The sequence below is a fragment of the Mercenaria mercenaria genome, chromosome 3, assembly GCF_021730395.1.
Source record: "Mercenaria mercenaria strain notata chromosome 3, MADL_Memer_1, whole genome shotgun sequence".
NCBI lineage: Eukaryota > Metazoa > Mollusca > Bivalvia > Venerida > Veneridae > Mercenaria > Mercenaria mercenaria.
The window spans coordinates 59894990-59918872 of record NC_069363.1 but is presented as its reverse complement, the minus strand read 5'-3'; the positions used below and the strand labels follow the sequence as shown (position 1 = coordinate 59918872).

The 23883-nt window shown below is 34.1% G+C and overlaps 1 protein-coding gene across 1 annotated transcript in view; it reads left to right on the top strand.

Annotated features, from left to right (window-relative positions):
- The first annotated feature begins 8460 nt into the window (after positions 1–8460).
- LOC128555656 (putative defense protein Hdd11-like) overlaps positions 8461–23883 on the top strand; it is a 33795-nt gene continuing 18372 nt past the window's right edge. The window contains exon 1 of the mRNA XM_053538693.1: positions 8461–8484. The gene's annotated coding sequence lies outside the window, so the exon portion shown is untranslated. The remainder of the gene's footprint in view (positions 8485–23883) is intronic.

Here is a 23883-nt window from a genome sequence, read left to right as displayed (position 1 = left end):
CTACGCTAAACTTCCCCAGATATTGTCCATACCGTTATCTACGTAGTACTTAGCTTCGTCCTATTTCGTACTGTTAAACTTTGTGTCATTGATTGTTGCTTTGTCTCAGTTCTTTTGTTCCTTTGGTTGGATTTGATTTTAAAGGCTTACATTTTGTACCAATTTGTGCGTACGTTACTCTCTCACGTTTAAGGTTTAGTAGTAATCATGTATTATTAAACCGCACAACTATTTGGTAAACGAACAACGTCTTGTACGATACATAAAATGTTGCCCCCCTTTGAAAGACAAATGCCACTTGTAAAGACATTAGATAACCTAGTTATGTGAGATTATCATAAATGCATCAAAATAGAGATTTGTAACAATACTTTGTAAATGGTGGTTTTAAAGGCGCTGATACTTCCGAAAGTTCAATGCATATATCAGTAAATTGACAATCGTTTTATAAAGTAATTTGCGTGTTTTATTTGCTGTTAAATTTTCATGAAAAACATCTCATTCTATTTATGAGTTGGTTTTGTTAGATTGCTTTTCAAAATGTGGACCTGAACGTTAAGTCTACGAACATACATACATCTGATTTGTATTGCTTGACTAACACTTTACATATCTTTTCAACTTATTTTACATACAACTTGAGAGTTTGTATAAATAAAAACAACCTATAACTCATTACAGATCAGTTGATATAAGTGTTGTTTACATGACAAATTACAATAACAATACCATTTTTATGAATGTGCAGCCAAAGGCTACATTGATATATGTTAACATGAAGTTAATGGAGCATTAAGGTTTAAAAATACCAACATTTCGTGTAATACCAACAGAATGTTGATATTTGTAAACCTTAATGCTTCATTAACTTGTCTATTTGTAGGTCTAACTTAACGACGGGAGGTTGATATTTGTTTATTTCATTATGCTTTTAATTTCGTAAATGTGAAACCAGAATATCTCAAAAACATTGCTAAATAATGAAAAGAATGTCATAATATCAGAAAAAATTATATAAATCTAAAACCTTGCTCATTTGGCGACTGGCTCATCTAAATTACTACCATTGTGGAACAGAAAATACTGGCATTAAAAGTTTCTCCGGCACTGAGCGTAGCAGCGAAGCAATGCATGCCTTATCAATAACGCCCCGTTTTTGTCTAATTCTCATACCGGTAGAAATGTTGCAATGTATCACTGATGGTCTTAATGTTTAACTTTCATACAAATGTTATTTACAAAATAAAATAAATTTCGTTTTGGATTAAAATGAAAAATTACCACATTTATTGCACAACTTGTAAAATTTAAGCTATTAAGATGCGACCGAAGGCTATATTAATGTTTGCAAAAGTTTCATTTATTTGCTTGGATTAGACTAAAGGTTGGTACATGTATTTCTATTTCTAAAATTGTTTAAGCTTGTCACTTCGTAGGTTTTAAGATTGTATTCTAACTGAACGATAGAAGTTTGCTAATTTTAATTATTCAATGATTGCGTACATGTGTTTTTACTGTAAAACAAATTAATTCATCAGTTTACTTTTCTGGCGAGCATTATCTGTAGAAACAAAACTATTCAATTCAGTTTTTTCTGCCTCCTTTGAATATTTACTAACTCGCATTTGTGCTATACAATATTCAAAGTATGTATTGCCTAAACTTTTTAAACTTATTATCTGTAGAAACAAAACTATTCAATTCAGTTTCTTCTACCTCCTTTGAATATTTACTAACTCGCATTTGTGCTATACAATATTAAAAGTATGTTTTGCCTAAACTTTTTAAACTTGAAAATCATAGTCTACGCGTGGAATGTAACGGGCTTGGTATTTATGGAGACATCTTGTTGTCTGGCTGGGTTAGAATCCCGGTTTGTGCCAGATTTCGCGCAGAGAATTAGATAGAAACTATTTGAATTTTACTGTACAGTCGCTCTTTTTAGCTCACCTGAGCAATGCTCAGGTGAGTTTTTCTGATCACTCAATGTCCGGTGTCCGTCGTCTGTCGTCTGTCTGTCTGTCTGTCTGTCAACATTTAGCTTGTGTATGCGATAGAGGCTGTATTTTTCAACTTGTCTTCATGAAATTTGGTCAGAATGATTACCTTGATGAAATCTAGGCCGAGTTTGAAATGGGTTATCTGGGGTCAAAAACTAGCTCACTAGGTCAAATCAAAGAAAAACATTGTGTATGCGATAAAGGCTGTATTTTTCAATTAATCTTCATGAATATTGGTCAGAATGATTGCCTTGATGAAGTCTAGGCCGAGTTTGAAAATGGGTCATCTCGGGTTAAAAACTAGGTCACTAGGTCAAATCAAAGAAAAACCTTGTGTATGCGTTAGAGGCTGTATTTTTCAATTGATCTTCATGACATTTGGTCAGAATGAGTGCATTGATGAAATATAGGTCAAGTTTGAATATGGGTTATCTAGGGTCAAAAAGTAGGTCACTAGTTCCAATCTAAGGAAAACCTTGTGTATGCGATAGAGGCTGTATTTTTCAATTGATCTTCATGACATTTGGTCAGAACGATTGCATTGATGAAATATAGGTTAAGTTTGAATATGGGTTATCTAGGGTCAAAAAGTAGGTCACTAGTTCCAATCTAAGGAAAACCTTGTGTATGCGATAGAGGCTATATTTTTCAATTGATCTTCCTGAAATTAAATCAGAATGATTGCCTTGATGAAATCTAGGTCGAATTTGAATATGGGTCATCTGAGGTCAAAAACTAGGTCACTAGGTCAAATTAAAGAAAAATCTTATGTATGCGATAGAGGCTGTATTTTTCAATTGATATTCATGAAATTTCCTCAGAATGATAACCTTGATAAAATCTACGTTGAGTTTGATTATGGGTCATTGGACTCAAAAAGTAGGTCACTAGGTCAAATCAAAGAAAACCATTCTGTATGCGATAGAGGCTGTAGTTTTCAATAAATCTTCATGAAATTTGGTCAGAATGATTGCCTTGATGTAATCTAGATCAAGTTCAATTATGGATCATCTGGGTCAAAAAGTAGGTCACTAGGTTAAATCAAAGGAAAATCTTGTGTATGCGATAGAGCCTGTATTTTTAACTGATCTTCATGAAATTTTTTCAGAATGATAGCCTTGATGAAATCTAAGTCAAGTTCGAATATGGGTCATCTGGTTTTACAAACTAGGTCACTAAGTCAAATCAAGGAAAAACCGTGTGTATGCAGTAGGGACTGCATTTTACACTGGATTTCATAAAATTTGGTCAGAATGATTAGCTTGATGAAATCTAGGTCAAGTTCAAATATAGGTAGTCTGGGGTCAAAAACTAGGTCACTAGGTCAAATCAAAGAAAATACTTATTTATACTCAAGATTTTTTGCTCCAATTTTAATAATTGGTCAGAATATTTTTTTCCATGAAATCATTAGGTCAAACATGTTTACACTGTTATGGTGTGTTTCTCAGGTGAGCGACCTAGGGCCATCTTGGCCTTCTTGTTTACAAATAAGATTGAGAAATTAAAAGAATCTATATTATTACTTTCTAAATTCCGCAAAAGGACAAATAGAAAATGGCGGAAACAACACTAATATAGCGTCTGAGATCCCGACGAGATACGTGAAATCTAGCCGACGCTAATTACCTTGGTATAGAGGTACAATATAGTAATAATAATCTAACCAGTATTCGGAAATGAAGCAGTGATCGGACGTCACAGTGTGCGAGTTTAATAAACAACTGAACACGCAAGAGCAAATATAGTTGAAGGACGCACCAGTGTTCGGTATGGCTATGGATAAATGAGTATAATTTGCCTCAGAGCCTAGCTGGGTGGTGCATTTCTTCAGCAAAATCGTAAGCGAATCCAAACCAAAATTGTCATAACTCCTTTATTTTCTGAATGACGGGTATTTACATTGTATGGTATTGCATGGTATTCAAATAAATGTTTCATTTGTGGATACGGTACAGAAAGTCTCACCTATGATGCAGTGAAATGGCAAACATTTACATAACGTAAATAAAATATGTCGCGTATATGTATATATAGACAAACTTAAATTTGCAACAAAATTAAAGATATGTAAATGTTCATTATTTCAACGCAGCGCAGCCTTGAAAAATGATTAATCACGTTATGTTTATCAAAATTGTAGTAACTGCTTTGATCATTTCACCATTTCATAATTATTTAATAAGTAAAAGGATTTACCTTTACAATTTAAAAACAAACAGTTAACTAAATCATGCATTAAGATATTGTTTCACATATCAATGCGCCATTGCCGATGCAGAAATGCACGTAGGTCACTGATTTCCATATTTTCATATGTATTTGCTGAGTGATAATTTGGCTTTCCTACCTTTCATATGTATTGGCTGAGAGAAACTTAGACTTGCCTGATTTTCATATGTATTGGCTGAGTGATAATTTGGCTTTCCTACTTTTCATATATATTGGCTGAGTGAAATTTGGACGTGCCTGATTTTCATATGTATTGGCTGAGTGATAATTTGACTTTCCTAATTTTCATATATATTGGCTGAGTGAAACTTGGACTTGCCTGATTTTCATATGTATTGGCTGAGTGATAATTTGGCTTTCCTACGTTTCATATGTATTGGCTGAGTGAAACTTAGACTTGCCTGATTTTCATATGTATTGGCTGAGTGATAATTTGGCTATCCTACTTTTCATATATATTGGCTGAGTGAAACTTGGACTTGCCTGATTTTTAACCAGGTTTTCGTAGAAAACCGGTTATTAGATTGGGGTAGGATGGGCGGGCGATTGGGCGGGCGTCAAACTTGGTTTCCGCACAATAACTTTAGTTTGGAACAAGCTATAGGCACCAAACTTGGCCTGTAGATAGATGGTAAAAAGACGAAGGTTGGGATTTGCATTTGGGGTAATTTGAGTCAAGGCCAAGGTCGCTGTTGCTAAAAATAGAAAAAATGGTTTCCACTCAATAACTAGTTTGCATTGATGTATTGAAATTAAACTTGGCCTATAAGCAGCTTATAGAAAAAACAAGGTTGGGATTGTGTATGGGGTCATTGAGGTCAAGTTCAAAGTCAGGATAACTTATTTAATCGTCACACTTAGAAAATTCGACGGTGTGCAGTGGACTAGAGCGTTGGGCCAAAAGCTAACTTTTTAGTCAGTGGGACGGAAGGGCGTCGGTTTAAATCCTATTGAGATAGAAAAAAAATTGTTTTCATTTTTTTCTTTTTTTTTTTTGTGATAAAAGAGGTCATTTTCATGCCATTTGGACAAGGTCACAGTTGCTAAAAATAGAATTTTTTTCTAAAAATAGATTTTTTCTCAACATGATCATCAAAAAGGTGGTTTTCGCTTGATAATTTTAGTTTGGACTTTCTTACTGGCACTAAAATTTGTGTACAGCAAGCTTATTTGAAAAATTAGTTTTGAATGATATTTGGGGTCACTGTTACTAAAAATAGAAAAATGACTTTCACTCAATATCTTTAGTTTGAGTACATTTATTGTCAGTATACTTTGTGTGTAGATAGCTTTTATCAAACACAAAATGTTGGGAATGTATTTGAGGTCACTCGGATCAGGGTTAATGTCAGTGTAACTAAAAATAGAAAAATGGGGTCATATTTGAAAGAAAGAATAGATTTTTGTGCTGTGGAATGGAAGGGTGTCTGTTCAAATCTCACTGAGATCCATTTTTTTTTCTTTTTTCGTTTCTTTTTTTTTGTGACAAAAAGGTCAGTTAAATGCCATTGGGTAACTAAAAATAGAAAAATATGGCCATAGTTATAATAAAAAATAGATTTTTTTTTCAGTTTGATCATCAAAAAGCTGGTTTCGAGTTTATAACTTTAAATATAAGAACTGGCTTTGGATTGTATTTTGGGTCACTCTTTAGTTTAGGTGCACCTATTGTCAGCAAACTTTGTGTTAAGGTAGCTTTTATCAAAGAATCATAAATTACATATGGAAATGACATATGTACTTTTCTTATACCTGTACTTTTGAATGGCATGATTAGATGCAGTCAGATATGTATAATAGAATATGACCATTTTTTTTAAAAGAACCTGTTGGCGTGATGCAAAGCTTGAAAACCTGGTTTTCGTGGAATTTTCACGTTTCTTGTCATATGTATTAGCTGAGCGATAATTTTGCTTTCATACTTTTCGTATGTATTGGCTGAGTGAAACATGGACTTGCCTGATTTTCATATGTATTTGCTGAGTGATAATTTGACTTTCCTACTTTCCATATATATTGGCTGAGTAAAACTTGGACTTGCATGATTCATACTGTTACTCACCAAGCACTGGCTATGTCCCATTTTGTATCGTAAAACTGTATGTCATTGCCGTGCGTTTTTCTTGACGGCTGATATTGTGTGCTCTTTTACATGTTAAACGTACATTACTCGAACATCTCCAATATTAATTCATTTATCACCATTCAGTTCCAAAATAATCCGATTGTCCATTATATCATCCAAATTTCTTGTAAAATTTTCTCGAGGTTCAAGGATCCTCCCACCATTATCACGCATGCGCATAGAGTAACTATATGTGTATAATAAACAGCAATGCTGTACAGCTGAATTCTAGTGCATTAGTAACGCTGTAGGGATTTTTCTACCTATTTTATAACCTACCCGGGTGATTTATCTATAAAACAACCTATATGTAATTGAAATACTTTAATATTTTATTTACTAAATAATAAATTCAATGTCTAAATTTCCGAAGAAATGACAAAATAATCTAGATTCTTGCCTCTTTAATGGCTGGCTCAATTAAATTGCTTCCACTACGGAACACAGAAAAAAGTTATTGCTAAGGTTTCTTTGAAGCTGGCTGAATGTAGCAGGGTACTAAACAAGACGTTCAATATAGAAGATACTGATACAATATGTATGAGCCGCGCCATGAGAAAACCAGCATAGTGCATTTGCGACCAGCATGGATCCAGACCAGCCTGCGCATCCACGCAGTCTGGTCAGGATCCATGCTCTTCGCTAACAGTTTCTCTAATTGCAGTAGGCTTCGAAAGCGAACAGCATGGATCTGGTCTGGGTCCATGCTGGTCGCAAATGCACTATGTTGGTTTTCTCTGGGTGCGGCTCATACATATTGTAGTCTCCGCATAAGGCATTCACACAGATAGGATTTATTTGCTAGAAATCTTGCGTTGGTGTCGTAGTTATAGATCAGTTGATACAACTATTGTTTATATGATGGATTACAATGAAAACTTGGGCGACCTGTGGTTTTCCCCTTTGTTATTTTATAATTTACCTACAAGCTACAATGTACATAGATATCTGTAAAATTTTCATTTAGAAGTTTTTGTTTGGATAAGGCGAAAGGTTGGTACTTCTAAATCTTATATTTTTAACTTCAAGTTGTCGATTTTGTAGGTGTTGACACTGTTTTCTAACTTAATGACAAGAGTTTGCTTTCATTATTCATCTTATGCTAACATATGTTTTTACCATAAAGCATTTGATCATGTCACACGAAAACACTGCTTTAAGGTATTTGTATTAATATTTATATATGTAGCATTTTAATATAACAGTCTAAGATAAACAGTAACAAGGAAACAAAGCAATAAAACATTCAATAAACATAGACGATGTTTCTATGTTATTAAAGTTACTGACTGCATGTTTTTTTATGAAATATTTATCATGCGTAAAACCGATATATTGCTCTTGTTTGTTCCTTGATTCATATAACATTATGCCATATTACCGGTACGTCTTATATGGCCAGTAATTTCATGGCGAACATGGTTCAAGTCAAAGGTGTTTACCTAATGGCCAGACACATAATTTCCAAATGTCAGTAGCAATGTATTTAATTCTAGACCTACAGAACCATGCTATCGGTATCCTACTAATGAATTGACAAAAGATCAGTTTTACTTGTTTCAAAAGATGCCATTTCGGTCCCAACGGAATTCTTTTGCATCTCACTTCCCTTCAAAGAGAAACTACATACATCATACTGATCTTGCCAGCTTTAGTTAAGAGTACATTTTATACTAAGTTTTTCTTTTTGAAAATTCCGTTATATAACGGAAACAAAGATTTGTTTAACAGGTAACTTCTTATAACATCTACACGGAACCATTAAATCTGCTTATATTATCACCTGACAGTGACTGACTTTAAAATGTACCAGCTGGCCACAGCATTACAATACCCTACCCACACTCTTTATTCATTAACTTTCAAATGGGACTCGACGACGCCAACATTAAATCGTCCCTAGTGTATGTACGCACGTATTGAGTGTACAAGATACTGTCTAGAGGTTAAGGATAGGTTTAACATAGATTTAATAGTGCACATTCAATACGGGAGACTTAACGCCGACCGACTCGACGACCGAGTGATTGAGTTACATAATGTCTGAATGGGCATCGCTGGTATTATTCCACCTTTAAACCTGAAGAGAGGCTATTTGGCCATGAACTGTATCGGTGTGATTTAAAAGTGAGTTTCATTATTAAATATTTTAAATCATGTAGTGTATGTACCTTTGTAAATGTTATAAGAGAATTTGTAAACATTACATTCCACTAACCTAATATTTGTTTAAAAACAAGTACATATCAAACGTCATATATAAAAACAAGAAAAAAATACTGTTCAGTATTTACCATGAAAATTGACATTACAATGAAATGACTTCATTATTCCTATTAACTTGATTCATGCATTTGAACAGGTAAATGCAGGATAGGATTAATATTTGTGTCATTGACTATCTCTAGTACTATGTCTACACTTTGCATTGTACAAAGAGCAAACTGGTACGCTGATGCAAATTCAGTCGTCATCTGGCCTTAGGGTTTATTGACACCTGTACAATTTGAATTCAGTAAAAGGTATTTCTCTTAATCATATTTAATGTTCTCACATATGTTTAATAACTGAGCCAGTCATTTTTGTATTAAGTAGTAATGGCGTAAATGCGTAATTGCATTTTTATTGCGACAATAATTATTCATATTCATATTTTTCATCCTAGGTAAGATTAGTTTTGTTATTCATGTGGAAAACGAAAATACAGCAGGCGGCGGCAACCAATTCATTTAATCAGATTAAATAAATATGTGAACGTCTTAAGATGTTGATTAATGCCAGAATGAAGATGGTACGAATAATTTAATGGTTGTTTAATCGGCTTTTTCTGTTTATTTTGTCTTTAAAGAAAGTTACTCATTAATTACTAACCAAGTTTCGATTGTTTTTTTTTTCATTTCGTATCTTTTTCTAATACACAGCTGAGAATTATATAGCAGGCATACTTCATATGATTTGATATAACATGTTCACCTCCAAACGGGTTATAATTCTCTTTTTATAAAACTCACAAGACATGCAAAAAGGACGTATGGATTGGCGCGGTATTTGTCATAAAATCATGAGACATTTCTTCGTTGAATTTAATCTCCTACCGGAATGACAACGTGATTTGGACGTCACCATTCTTTCTCAACGTCACAGCACAACACACAGTCGTTTAATTTTGACTTAGTACCCACTAACGCTTAATAACGAGAGAAACATTTTTTGAAAATATCAGCATCGTCAGATTGGGATTTGGATGCAAAATGAGAAACATCCAAATAGATAAAGCCTTAACTTGGGAAGCCTTCGAATGTTTTCAGAAAATGTCACAAAATTGGTTCGGATTGTTGGAAAAATGAAAAGGGACTTAAGCTGGGGGGAAATGCAGTAATAGGAGTGTGTAATCCAACATTTCTTCTAGCCGTGGCGGGGAGTGGGGGAGGGGGGAGAAGGGGCGTGACAAGGGCCCTGTCCTTGACAGACAAGAGGTGTAGGCTACACCCATTACCAACTCCAGATTTCCTTCTTAACAAACCACATTCACATAAAATAATACTTCAGTTACCTCTTGGGAAATACAACATACAGTGGTAGAAATCGCACACATTCAGATGATTTTAGCTGTGGGGCAGCCACCAGGGACCGTTGTTGCCACTGACCCCAAGTTGAACTTTTTAATAGCTTATTTTCTGGCACTTTCACCCTTGTACTTGATGATTAGTTATTTTAGTAAGTACTGACGAAGGCAGCTAAATGACAATTTTAGCCATTGTTCAGGAGTAATGGATGGTCTGGTTGTCCATCGGCCTGCATCAATAGTTTTACTTGAACCCCCCCCCCCCCCCACCCATTCCCCTCTGAAAAAGCTGGCCAAAATTGCACTAAATTTGGTCTGTACCTGTCTCAAGTTTGTTCTAATTGTGCCACATGAACCCTTTTAGGGGAAGCTAGACCGAAAAATAGAAGAACAAACGTTTTAAACAACTTCTACTCATGAAGCACTTGGCTGAGTTTCACTAGTAATGGTTCCTAGCATCATTGTATGGACCTCTCTCAGCAACTGTTGTACGTCAGCTAAACAAAACCAAAACTACGTCTATCAAACTCGACCACAAAAATCACTTTTTGCGGTCGAGTTTGATAGACGTAACCCCATGCTTTCTTTAAAACTGGAAATGCCGCTCTTATAGGTTCGGAAGTTTCTGTACGACCGGTGACGTATCTAAACCGCCTTCCGGTAATTTACCAAAACAGAGCGGTTACCTTCCCTGTACCGTAAGGGGAAGTAATCGCTGCGGGGAGGTTGCAAAGGCTGGTGTATTTTATTTTATTGGACGGATTGTCGAAGACAATTCCGTCCAGTGGAATCACAATAGTACATATGCGAATTTCGGCTTAATCGATTTTTTGATAACCACCATATATTTCACACACCGCCGAAAGAAAATAGTTCTCAAATGGCAGCACATAGAACAACTGAAATTACCACGCTTCAATGCGCGCTTTAATTGAATGCAATCGGTTAGTGTAGTATACACGCGAGCAGACGATGTGCCCGCTGACCAATAAACTACGCACGCTTTATATACGAAACAGTGTTCTTATGATTATCGCTGGATGACGGATTTTTCATTGAAAATTTTACATCTATGGAATTCATAAATGAATTAGCTGTACTAAAAATTCAGAATTTAGGGGAAGTAAAAGCTCGGCTATTTGTTATTTTCAATCACCACAAAGAAGTGAAATAGAATAATAGAACTTTGATAGATGCTTTTGATAATCATAAGAAGTAAAATACTTTTCCAATGATTTATGATACTTGGAAATTTATTGAGAAAGGAATTTAATATATTGCCGAATAGAATATTACTTAGTTCTCGGTAAATCTGTAAAGGTTATGACTATTTTTAGAGCAAAAACAAAATATTTAATGCTCAAATGATATGGCTATTACAGTCTATTTTATAGGTTATAACACACTAAATAGTTGTTGTTCTTTATTCTATATAAAATGGACCTATTTCCAATAGCCGCAACACACATCAGGACCCATTTTGAATATCTGTAACTTACATTTTCTTGAAGAATATTGTCAGTGCTAAATAGAAATCAAAAGAAAAGTGGGGGTCATGTTTGAAAAATAATTGCAGTCAAACACACAAACTGCAAAATCAGCTAAAAACTTAGGACCCAAATTATAGTGGTGGTGTATGATCTAAGTTTCAATGAAAAATGCTGTCATGTTGTTATTTCATTATGAAAATGCTACCTACATGTCAAGCATAGATCTGTCATGTGATTTTAGCAAAAAAATTGCAAAGAAAATAAGGAAAAAAGCTCTACAGAACAAAAAAACTGAGGACTTTTTGTATCCGCCATTATGCGACTGCCATTTTTTTCGCGCTATTTTTCTATTTAGTGTCTGTATGCCTATAAGAAAAACTTTTTTCTCTGACACTGTGCCAGTTTCATTTGAAATGTACAAGAAACCTAAATGCATGAAAAAATACAAGGTTTTAGCTTGATATCAACAGTTTCTAAGGTTTTATGGCATTTTCAGTACATAAGACAAAGCACTGCGTCAGAATTGTTGGGTTCCAAATCATGCTGTTTTTCGACGACATAAATTATTAAGCATTTTACCCTAAAATTGTCTAGGCTTGCGTTTTTGACCCGTGTTGTTTTGGACCATTTTACTATCATAAATCTTTTCTATCAATCTTCATACAAATTGCAATATTTATTTACCAATGTCATCTTATAATTTGAAACACGGTAACCAGTTATGTGTGTATTCCTTAAAAGTCTGATCGTCCCTGCTATAATAGGTGACCTTAAAAATGTGTTTCAGTTCTGTTCCCTATGTTTTTATATTTTGATGTATATTGACCCAATAGTTATTAATGTATGATTGTTTTGTAATTGTGTGTATGTGTCTACATGCACATCTGTGCAGTCTGATCATGATAGTCTGCATTGTTCATATTTAGTCATTAAATTCACAATGACCATAGAAATTTGGCAAGGAAATGGTTACACTGTTGTAAAAAAAAACAACCGAAAAAGACATTAATATTACTAGTTTAACAGTCCCAACAGAAAAGTGACATTGCTGATCTCGGACCTGACATTTCAATACATTTCAAGACAATCCCTCCTCCAGTATTTACAATGCTTTGATTGCATAAAGATACCATTTATTTGCAAAAATATGGTCATCATGTAATAATTTCTTCATATTTCAATGTCATTAAATACACTGCGAAACCGCACGTACTGGAAAGTAAGATCGCGCCAATTATAAAGCACTTGAATCTTTAAAAAGTTTTTGAAAGAAGCAACTAGAGCGAAACACCTCAAAACCTTAACTGTTCCAGTGGGTGTAAATCGTGTCACACCTCGGGAAGTCGGGCACACGAAGAGATGACTTCTCACGTTCCGTGGTAAAAGAGTCACGGATTTGGGACAAAATGTAACGGATTTGTGAAGAATTATTTTGATTCCTGCAAGCAAAATTTTGTTTGCTTGCGTTTTGTGGTTCTAATGGATCATCTTATAAATTTTATTAAAGAAATTGAAACGTTCGAGGTTTAGACAATAAATTTGAGAATAATTGATACATCAATCAAATGGTTTGATAAGCAACTATTTGACGCGTTACTGTCACACCTTGGAAATAATTTTACACCAAAACAACTTCCAAGCGCGTAGAGCGTAAAGAAATGCAACATATCTAACTACAGTGAATAAGAAATTTAACTGGTAAGCTGTACCCAAATCGGATTAACTGAATTTGAATTCCTATCCAGATGTGAAACGTTTGCGCGAAGAGGAAATGCGCCATAATACCTAGCCTGGTACCCGACTGTATATCGAGAATCATTCTCTCCAAACAAAAATTTATGGAACGTAGAGAGTAAACACGGGCACCAGTCTACATAATACCCTGTCAAACTCTTGACTCTGTCAAACATTTAATTACTCTGTAAAACATTTAAGTGGTGGAAAATGCACCACTGACAGTTCCCAAAATCTTAGAAGTTTTGTGTATATGCCGGTAAGAGGATAACAAAAAAAATGTCGTTAATAGAACTTGTTCGGATATAAACTGTCATCAACGTTAATGGAAAAAAGCGTGAACGACCTCTTGGTAAGTGACCGATAGATGAAATGTGTGTTTCAAGTAATACTGACCGAATTTCTACATCGCTGACTCGTTATGAATCTGTCACCTTGACTATAAACAGAGATCCGTGACAGAAAAATGTTCGTCATGAAACCTGTGACATTTGAGGGAAAAGGTTTATTTTGTTATTTTCGTTATCTGTTCAATAATAGTGACTTATTTAAGGCAAAAGTAACCCTATATAATAAAAAGTAACTTGTCCGGTGAAAGTGACTAATTTAAAGGAAAAGAACATTACATAACCAAATAAGCTAAACTGTTCGATATTGCCATTTATATAGGGCAAAATAACACTATATTAGTATCAAAAAGGTTAAATATTTAGATATGTCAATTCTGTGAAATGCCAACTTTCTATCATACACTGAATTCGTCGTAAAATCTGTGTCTTTTTGTATACAAAGCCGTTACCCTAGATCGTTACAAATCATCTATTCGCATGACCAGCATCCCGATGTATGTTATAGAAGCTTTATAACGAGGTATCTGAAGTATATTAATACCAGTTTGCATATTAAAGTTTTCGTGTGTCGTAGATGAAGTCTTAGGTAGATTAACATCTGTTAGAAGGTATGTCATTTTATCATCTTTAATTTGCCTGCATTTTGTTTTAAGATATATTTAATTGCTCACGCGACAATAATTAATTTAATTTTGTAATGTATACAATTAATATGTGTGCAGTTTTACTTATCTGCCCTGCTTAGGCTGGACATTTTAACTTTTGGTGTTGAACTAATTCCAACATCAACTTTTTAGTGTGGAATAAGTAGTATGTAAGGAACATATCATGGCACATTTTTTAGATATTGAAACACAAGACAGTTTGAATTCATTAAAAGATTATTAATGAAGTAGATAACACGCTGTCAGTTTCAAAATTTACTATAGTTCCAACGTTTCAGCTACATGCCTTCTTCAGGGAATAATAATAAACAACGGAAATAACGTCATACATAGTACGTTTTTTTGTGTGTGTCTGTTTTTTTAAAGATTATTGTAATACATGGAAACTTAAAGTAAATACATTCAAAACAAAGATGATGATTTTTAAGAGAGGCGGTAGGGTACCCGCGAATATTGCGTTTTATTATAGTAATAATGAAATAAAAATTGTTAATAAATTTACATATCTTGGAATTGTATTTTCTACTGGAGGGGCATTTAATGCAGCTAAAATCACTTTGGCGGGTCAGGCACAGAAAGCAATTTTTCAGTTGAACAAATACCTGTATAAGCTTACTTATATAACTGCTAAGTACAAATTAGATCTATTTGACAAATTAGTGTCACCAATTTCAAATTATTGTAGTGAATTTATTGGTTTTAGTGATTGTCAAAGTATTGAAAGAATACATTTACAGTTCTGCAAAAAGTTATTAGGAGTAAAGAAAACAACGCAAAATGATTTTATATATGGAGATTTAGGAAGATGACGTTACGTGTCGATTAACTTTTATTTTGAAAGTACGTAATTCTGTGCATTTTCTTTATTTGAACTATTTTTAAGCAGCCATTATTTGCTGAAATATTTTTTATGAGTCTTTCGCTCTGAATAATTATCAATATTTTGCTTTTTGTATGTAGTTATATTCAAATGTTAGGCGGAATGTAAGAAAATGGATGATGGTAACTGATGTTATTGAGAATATAGTTGGATGAAAGGTTACTTATTACGGCCATTTTCAAATAAAAATGGGGCAGTTTGATTTGTTATACCTATTTTTCAGTTTCAGTTGATAATTTGTTACTTTTATACTAAAACGAAGTTCAAAAATTGTTCAAATTTCAGTATAAAATTGTGGTTTCTTGAATTAAAATGAAGTTACCATGGAAACGAAGCCCGTGACCTATATATCTAAATTTAAAATTCAAAAGCGTTGACACTGGTCTATTTAAGGAACACAGCTTCAGCTTTCTATTTGCATTTCAACAATATCCATTAGAATAATAGCAGCATGCTGAACGATTTTTCCATAAAGAAATGTCAGACGAGGGATACTGCTGTAAGTATTTTAAGCTGTAAAAATGCAAATAACACGTTAGAAATAAGATGTTTTAAAGCTACATTAACAAGAAAGATAATTTTATTTTATATCTTTTATAAGAAATTGCGATAAAAAGCAATATATAAGCGATTTCAAACATCTCTGTTGCTATGGTTACTTTAAACTTTAAGAAAAATAGGGTACCATGTAAAGTGCTTGGTATTTTGCTTATATTATTACCCAAATATTCCATGTTGGTCATTAACAGAATAACACTGAAGCCGTCGAAAAACCCGTTTTCATATATAATTGTTTAAAAATCAGAGAAAATGCGTTACCATGGAAACCATGCCCCGCGACACATACATTTTAAGCTTAATTTAGAAAGCTAAGGCGCATACTTGTAAAATTATCAATTGTGAAGACTTCAACGGATAACAATGAAACCACAATACAATGAAAAGTGTTAAATATCCATATTTTCCTTCTTCTTTTAATATAAAATACCTTTTGAGGGTCATGTACTTCAAACCTGGATAAAACATTACTTGGAGGGACAGAGATAAACGAAATTGAGATTGTAGCAGTTAAAACATTAAATTACACGAAATACAAAAAAATGCTGTGGTTCAACTATTTTGAATTTACCCTGGTAACAAGGTAACCTACCTCTTAAAAATATATTTAACACTAGATACCGTGATCAATCTTAAAAATTCGTTTCGGTAAGGTTGATATCCAACGGTTGAAGATCGTTTACATCATCTGTGATTTTATCTACATTGACTGAACTATGTTTGGTATTCCATTTTGCTCCATCAATCTTACGTTTCATTTCGGTAAGATTATGGTAGTAATATCATTTAGATATATTCATGAAATGTGGTTCGAAAATATTCTTCGTTAGAATACCAATGAAATACACGTACGTGTCAAACTATAATCACTGAGTTGGAAAAATGTATTTGCGATCCATTAAGTGATAACTGATCAATTTAGGATAAATCTAGATTTCAAACTCAAATATAATACGGCCAGTGTTTTATGCATTCCTCTATATGATGCCATAGTTTTTCATGTACAACACTCTGTTATTTCAGTGTACTGTATTTATCTATTTATTTGAAATATGTCTGACTTACTTTCCCCATATATTACCACTGTTAGTTTATATTATGTATATGTGTGCCACCGTGGGATTATAGCCCAGTGGAATATATTTAAATAAACTCTAAACTCTAAACTCTGTTTTAATTAAAATCTGAAGGAATGTGTCCTTAAATATCACGTAATTTTCAGAGTTTGGCATGGATTTCTTTTTAGGACATTTTTCCTGTGTTGCATAAGTAACTAAAGATTAAAAATCATCAATAAAACTTTATGTAGGAATTAAGTTTAAGGTTTCTGACATTATTTCGAGTACATGTAATATAACCGGCCTATTTTGTGTACTTTAAAAGTAAGTGTAAAGCTTATGTAGGGTATTGATACACTTTTAATTTAATCAATGAAATGAACAGAAACATATAGAGCTATAATGTTTGTTTGAATATATCGCATATTCGAGTGTTATAGAAATGCAAAACTACCAAAATGTGCCAAAATGCTCCATTTTTATGCCCCCCATATTTAGGTGGGGCCATATAATGTTGGTGTTGTCCGTACGTACGGATGTATGTCCCGAAATCTTGTGTGTCTAACTCATCCCATTTGCCAGATTTACTTCAAACTTTTACAGATGAACAACTTAAGGTGCAGATGACCATAAAGGAATGAACTTTTGCTGTGACTATCTGTACCGCAGTTATGGCTCTTTGATAGTTTTACTATATAGAAAACAAAACATTCTACATAAAAACCGAAGGGGGAAAAAAAAGACGGAATGATGGCATGATAAATTATGGCCTGGAACAGTAAAAAGTAAAGAAAACATTTATTTAAAAGAAAACATGGAATGGATGAAAATTGAACATGGATAAGCCTTTTGCAACTAAAGATTTTGAGTTTTAGTATTTTCTATATTAAGCAAAATCTTTACATGTCCACTATATTTCTATTTAGAAAATCTGACCGAAATCGATTGTCTGCTCGTAATGCCTAGCGGACAAGCAATGTAAATTCCAAATAAAGCTTCTTTGGTACCAATTTTTCAACTTTAAAATAATTTTGCTTTTGGCATCAAAAGTTTTAAAAGCAATTTTTAGCATTTTGAATCTTAACCATACTTAAAAAGTAGGTTAAATTTTGAAATATGCAGGACGGACATTTTGAATATTTTTGTGCTGTAGGAAATTACAAAGAAAACATACGTGTATGAACGTAGGTCAAAAACGTTTCTGGGGAAACATGCAACCATCCCTTACCATCCGATCCCAAGCCTCCGTCAACTTGCTGAGTACGGGGGTGAAAATCAAATTGTTGCACAAATAAAATATGCAATCTTTGTGAATGTTTGGAAATAGCCTTTTTTTGTGGGTTTTGACAGGCCTATTCTATTTTATCACATATAATGGGGAGTCAGGGGCGTAGCACAACCAGCTCTGAATTTACTCAGTAGGAGGGTAAGAAAAGGGAAATCCTTTTCCACTTGTGTGGATCAGTAGGACCTCACTAGAGGAAAGTGTTAGAACAGAAGTATCAATAGTGGCGCCTGGTCAAAGTGAATGGCCAGTGTGTTCTGCGTAGATCTACAATGTACATGATAAACACATAGCTTGACATATAAACATCACAAAATAAGTCGGACTTGAAGACTGAAAAGTGAGGTTTCTTGTTACAAATCTTATAAACTGTCACAACAGCAGTCTTTATCTGAATGGAGTCGATTCATGTCTATGTCAATAGAGTTCAATTTAAGCGGGCGTGAGGGTGTTGCACATTCCATTACATCTCATGAACAGACATATAGTGGATGGAGACAAATTGCTATATTGTTGTCTGTCTGTCACTAGGAGGATTTACAACAGACTTCACAAGATTGATCATTGCCAAACCTTGTTGTGCATATCATTGGCATTTTCCGGTTTGATGATTTTAAGCGGAGAAATGGCTATTGATTCATAAAATTTTATGATGTTTGGCCACTTCACTTATATTATTGGGCAAAGTTCCACCAAACCTCACAAGACCGATCAGTGTCAAGCCTCATTGTGCATAATGTCGGCAGAGATATGGCCCTTAATTCATCAAATTGTATGATGTTTAGCTACTTCTCTTATATTATAGATATGATTTCCACCAAACTTTAAAGGAGTGATCAGTGCCAAGCCTCATTGTGCATATTGTCGACATGTTCCCTTTCAGTGATTTTCAGTGGAGTTTTATACCTTGCTTTGTTGTATTTTACCTTTTCCGGGCAACTGTTCCGATACCACGAAACAGGTGATTTTTCCGGTCGCAGGCCGGTATTGATTCCACATTTACTTCCTATAAATATGTTAGGTGAAGGTCATTTAACAGCTGACTAAAACTGTACATTTTGATTGGTGGATGAATTCCCTAGGTTTTCGAATGGAATAGAGAGGTGTGCAGGTGCTCTGAGCTGTATTGTTAGACAGTATAATCCGTTGCAAGACTCCTGTGGAAATACAACTAGATTGCGTCATAAACCTGAATCCCACCGGTAGTGAAACAATTCTGCCACTCTGATACGGAGTGATCTCCCGTAAACGATTTACAGTCAACTCGTCCCCCAGTTAACTCGTCCCCATTTTGGTCATTTCGTATCCCTTGACGATTTCAAATTGGTCATTTCGTCTCCCACTTTTCGGCCCCTCTTTTTAGTCTTTATATTAGATTAATATAATTATGATGTAAAACATATGTTCTGTAAAATATACATAAAAAACATGAAAATTTTACTTTAAAAACTACATTTTGTTTTGCTTTATAAATAAAATGCGGCCATGTATCTTTTTTAAAGATACATCTTGACATGACAAACCTCCCAAACTAACATTTTTTTTCTAATTTCAACGACGTTTTTTTTTTCAATTTCAACATGACAAACCTCCCAAACTGACTTTTTTTCTAATTCCAACAGACGTTTTTTTTCTAATTTCAACATGACAAACCTCCCAAACTGACGTTTATTTTATAATTTTAACATGTTTTAAGCAGCCACCTGTCTTAAGTAGCCATGTTGTTTTACACTTAAGACAGATTTGGCTGTATATCTCATTCGATTTAGTTTCCTTAAGGATAAAAATCCTGCAGAAACTCTATTCTTCCGAATCAAAAGTTCTAAGACAAGATATTGTAATAATATATGGATAACACTTTTGGTCCTCATCCTTGGCTCTGATACTACAAATCGGGAGCTTATTTGAAACTGAAAAGGGAAGATCAAAGTTATTGTTGTTATCAAAAATAGTGTTGTTATCAATGTTGGTATCTGCTAAGAATGACATAATTTGTTTGACACAAACATTATTGATATATTTAAAGCTTTAACATCTTGTAGTGCACTACACGTATACACTTTATTTACAAATTTGTGTTCGTAAGAAATACTCGTAAAATTTTGAACAAAACATTGTATGCAATGTAGCACAGTGTGGGGAATCACGTGACCCAAAATGGTACGGAACACGGAAATCAACATGGCGGATTTTTTAATTTTTTTACCAATTTTCAAAGGTAAGTAAAAACTACAGCATCTATTTTACTCTTATCATAGCGCAGTCTATGCGCATTTTAATGCCCTTTCCAGCAATGTATGTGTCTTGTCTACGTTTCTTCTAGTTTCTGAGTTACCTTCGAGGTTTTGACCGAAGTGATGATAATTTTCTGTAAAAACGCAATAGTACGATACACGTAATTACTCTTTGCACACACAAATCTATTTAATTTGCAGCTTTTCGCACTTGTTTCAATTTGTAACTGTTAGTTCTTTATCATATAGTAACCATGCACAGTGTTTCTTTATGATTTTTCGTGAATTCTTGCAAAAAATAGACAAACTATTGAAATGGTACGCGACACGTGCTATGATATGCAACACGTACTAACTGTTGGCAGTCTGATACGCAACACGGGCATGTGTCACCAACGGCGATCTAGCTTCAAATTTGCGTCACAATTAATCTATTGAACTATTTCAAACGTGGTTTTTAGTTTTTAAGATCGTTCAGAAGTACTGCAATCTTTATTTATGTTTAAAGAGGTCAGCACGCTACGACTTTCATGTTTCAAAATTAAATAAAATCTATTAATCTTATTTTAAAAAATGCGCAGTTGTTCAGTTTTCTAATCTTGTATACTTTTCTTTTTCAGACATGGCCAAACCTAAGAAGAAACGGAGTCTGGCACTTGGGAAAAAGAAGTGGATAAAGAAGCAAAACAGGAATATCAATATCAAAATAACTTTCCAATTGCTGCAATGCGCCAGGAAATCATCAGCGAGAAACAAACAAAAAGACTGCTTACGCCATTTGATTCCCCTCTTCAACTTATATCCAGCAAACTGAAGAAAAAAAAGCATTTAGGTCACCTGTCGCTTCCAAAAAAAAAAACATACAATAACTCTCGATTAAAGTTAAAGTCTTCAAGATCACTTTTTGGACCTGTAGAGGAAAACAGTGATATGTAAAGACAATGTAGAGCACTTCTTAAACACTGGATTGCAAGTGTGAAGAGCTGCGTAATGCAGACAATGTAGTCCCCATTGAAAATTTATTGTCAGAAGTTTTCTCGGTCTTATAAGAGGAAGATGGACTTGATGATGTAATAATAAAATTTCTAAAATTGGGTAAAAATAAAAAATTCCAGTGAACAGTATAGCATTTTTTTCGTGGATGGAGGTTGTTTGTTGGTTTGGGTGCACTAATACAACACACATGAGATACTCGAACAAAACTAAGATGTTTGGATACTTGGCTGGAGAATATTTGGAGGACTGTTTGTTCGTTTTATGATCGGATACAAAATAGGGTAGAGAACGTATTGGGAATATCTGATCCAGGGCTGGCAACACCCTAAACATCTTTGTTAAGCTTTGCCGTACCAGATTTGCTAGTGTTCATAATATTTAATAACAAATAACATCATCTAAAATTTGAACTAATCATTAAACTCTAAATAAATGTTATATATATATAACTTTCTGACGCATTTTTAGCCGATAGTTCCGATAGTTTCTTCAATTTATTTTTTTTTGCAGTATCATTGAAAAAAATACACTACAATTTGTATATGGGGTCTGGTAAACCTATCCCCCTTGGCCAGGCCAACATTATCTGCTACCCACTGTACAGTATATTTTAACGTTATGGTACATCCGGAGACATAAAACAATCATACAAAATAAATGGTCTTCATCGGATCATGTTTTAAAAAGTTCACTCGCCACACCATGATTACGAACTGGGTAAGCTTTTATATTACGTACGATTGTTTATGTCTCGGAATGTACAATTCTGTATATGGGCGTAGCTACTATGGGAGTCTGGCCAAGGGAGTATGTTTTTCAGACCCCGTGTCTCTGTGTGATATTTTGGAGCGAATAAATCGTCTTTGTATATCTGCAATTGTTTTATAATACTCTTCTCGCGATTTTAAGGATTTTGTGTTACTATGTTTATAGTTGGCATTTTTATGTTTTTTATGTGACAGTATCACCATTTCGGCACTGTTTCTAGTTTCAGTTTTGTATATATACTTGAATTTGCTAAAGTATTATTTATGTGTGAGTAAAGTGTGATTTAACTAGGAGTTCAAGTTAAATAAATATTTTATATTTACGTACAAAAGATGAACAATTAATAAATAATTATAATAATTTAAACTGACGTTGTTTTTGGTGGCTATATCGTCCATTGAAACAGTATTCCAGATACTTACCAGCGGAAAGAGGCTTCGGAAAAACCAACACAAGATCCTACCTAGTTTTCTCATATAAAAAGGCTGGTATATAATAGTGGGGCTATAACATAAATAGAAAAAGTGGAAACTCCAAAGGTCGTTCAACACAACAAAAACGAAAATGTTGCAGGCTCGGTTTGATTGAGCCTGTTCATGGACGGTAGTGGAAATGCATGCTACCGCCCACGCCCTCTAGCCCCGGGTTGAACAGAACTCAACATTTACACATGTTAAAAAGTACAAAAAACAATTTAGAGATATCCGCAGACGTGTTCATACGACGGTGCACATGGAACCTTCAATGCTACACTAGTGTGTAATTCCATGAAAAGCGGCGTATGGTCCCAAGTTAAAATAAAGGGTTTGCCCTAAACGAGAAAATAATGAGCAGAACTAAACAAACTGGAATTTAGAAAGAGGATCTGAGATTATGGAGCCTGCATATCACAGGAACTGCCAAAAGACAAAATTTAAAAGCAGGCGCCATATCCAAGGGGTGATTATACAATACCCAAAGCTATAAAAGCGGGAGTATTGGAACCACCCAGGCCGAAATGCTCATGTTCAGAAACTAAACAGTACCAATAACACGACATAAAAGTCGTGCTGAACGATCTGAGGAGATCGAAATATAACAGCCCTGATGAACCCTCTATCTTTTCAATTTCACAGTGATTAGAAACTTGAATAACAGTTCGGTTACTACTTTATTGCAATTAAAAACATAATTAAACAAACTTTTGTCACAAAAACATGTGCAAAAAAAAAGAACATGTCATTTTTTCAATTGACAAAAAGCTATCAAAGCTCATTTTCATTATCTATACAGAATCTATACAGCAAGCTTCCAACAATAAATCAAAACTTCTTAAAATATATTTTTCTCAATGTCATTGAGTCTTTCTATTCCCATTTAGTATGTCAGTTTATATGACATAATGTTCTTTTGCATAAAATTTAGCCCTCATGATTTTAATCACACTGTTTACTGAATATATCAAATTTTCCCTACCATTTACTCTTAAAAACATCAGTTCTTTCTTCACTCAGTATCTATTTCACTTCCCGTATTTGTTCTCATTTAGTGTATATTTATATCATATTCCCTTTCACATTAAGTCCTCAAATAATTTTTCTTTTCTCCAACTGTATTTATATCATCTTCCTTTTATTTTTGGTACTGGTATCGTAACTATTTCTTTTCTCGTTAATAAGCACTTCTCAGTCCAGTCCCATCCTCTTCTTCGGTAGCATTTCATTTCATTCGTCCTAGCCTTCTCCCACCTTATACACAGAGCTCCTTTCTGAAATGGATTCCTTGATGTACTAAAAGTTCCCTGTTTTCTTTTCACAGGAAGTCTTTTTCTGCTCGCAGTATCGAACATGTGATTTCTTCACATTTCTTCGATTTCTTCACATAGTAATTCAGTGTTTAAGAAGTGTTCTACATCGCCTTTGGTATCACTGTTTTCCTAAAAGTGATCTTGAAGACCTTTATCG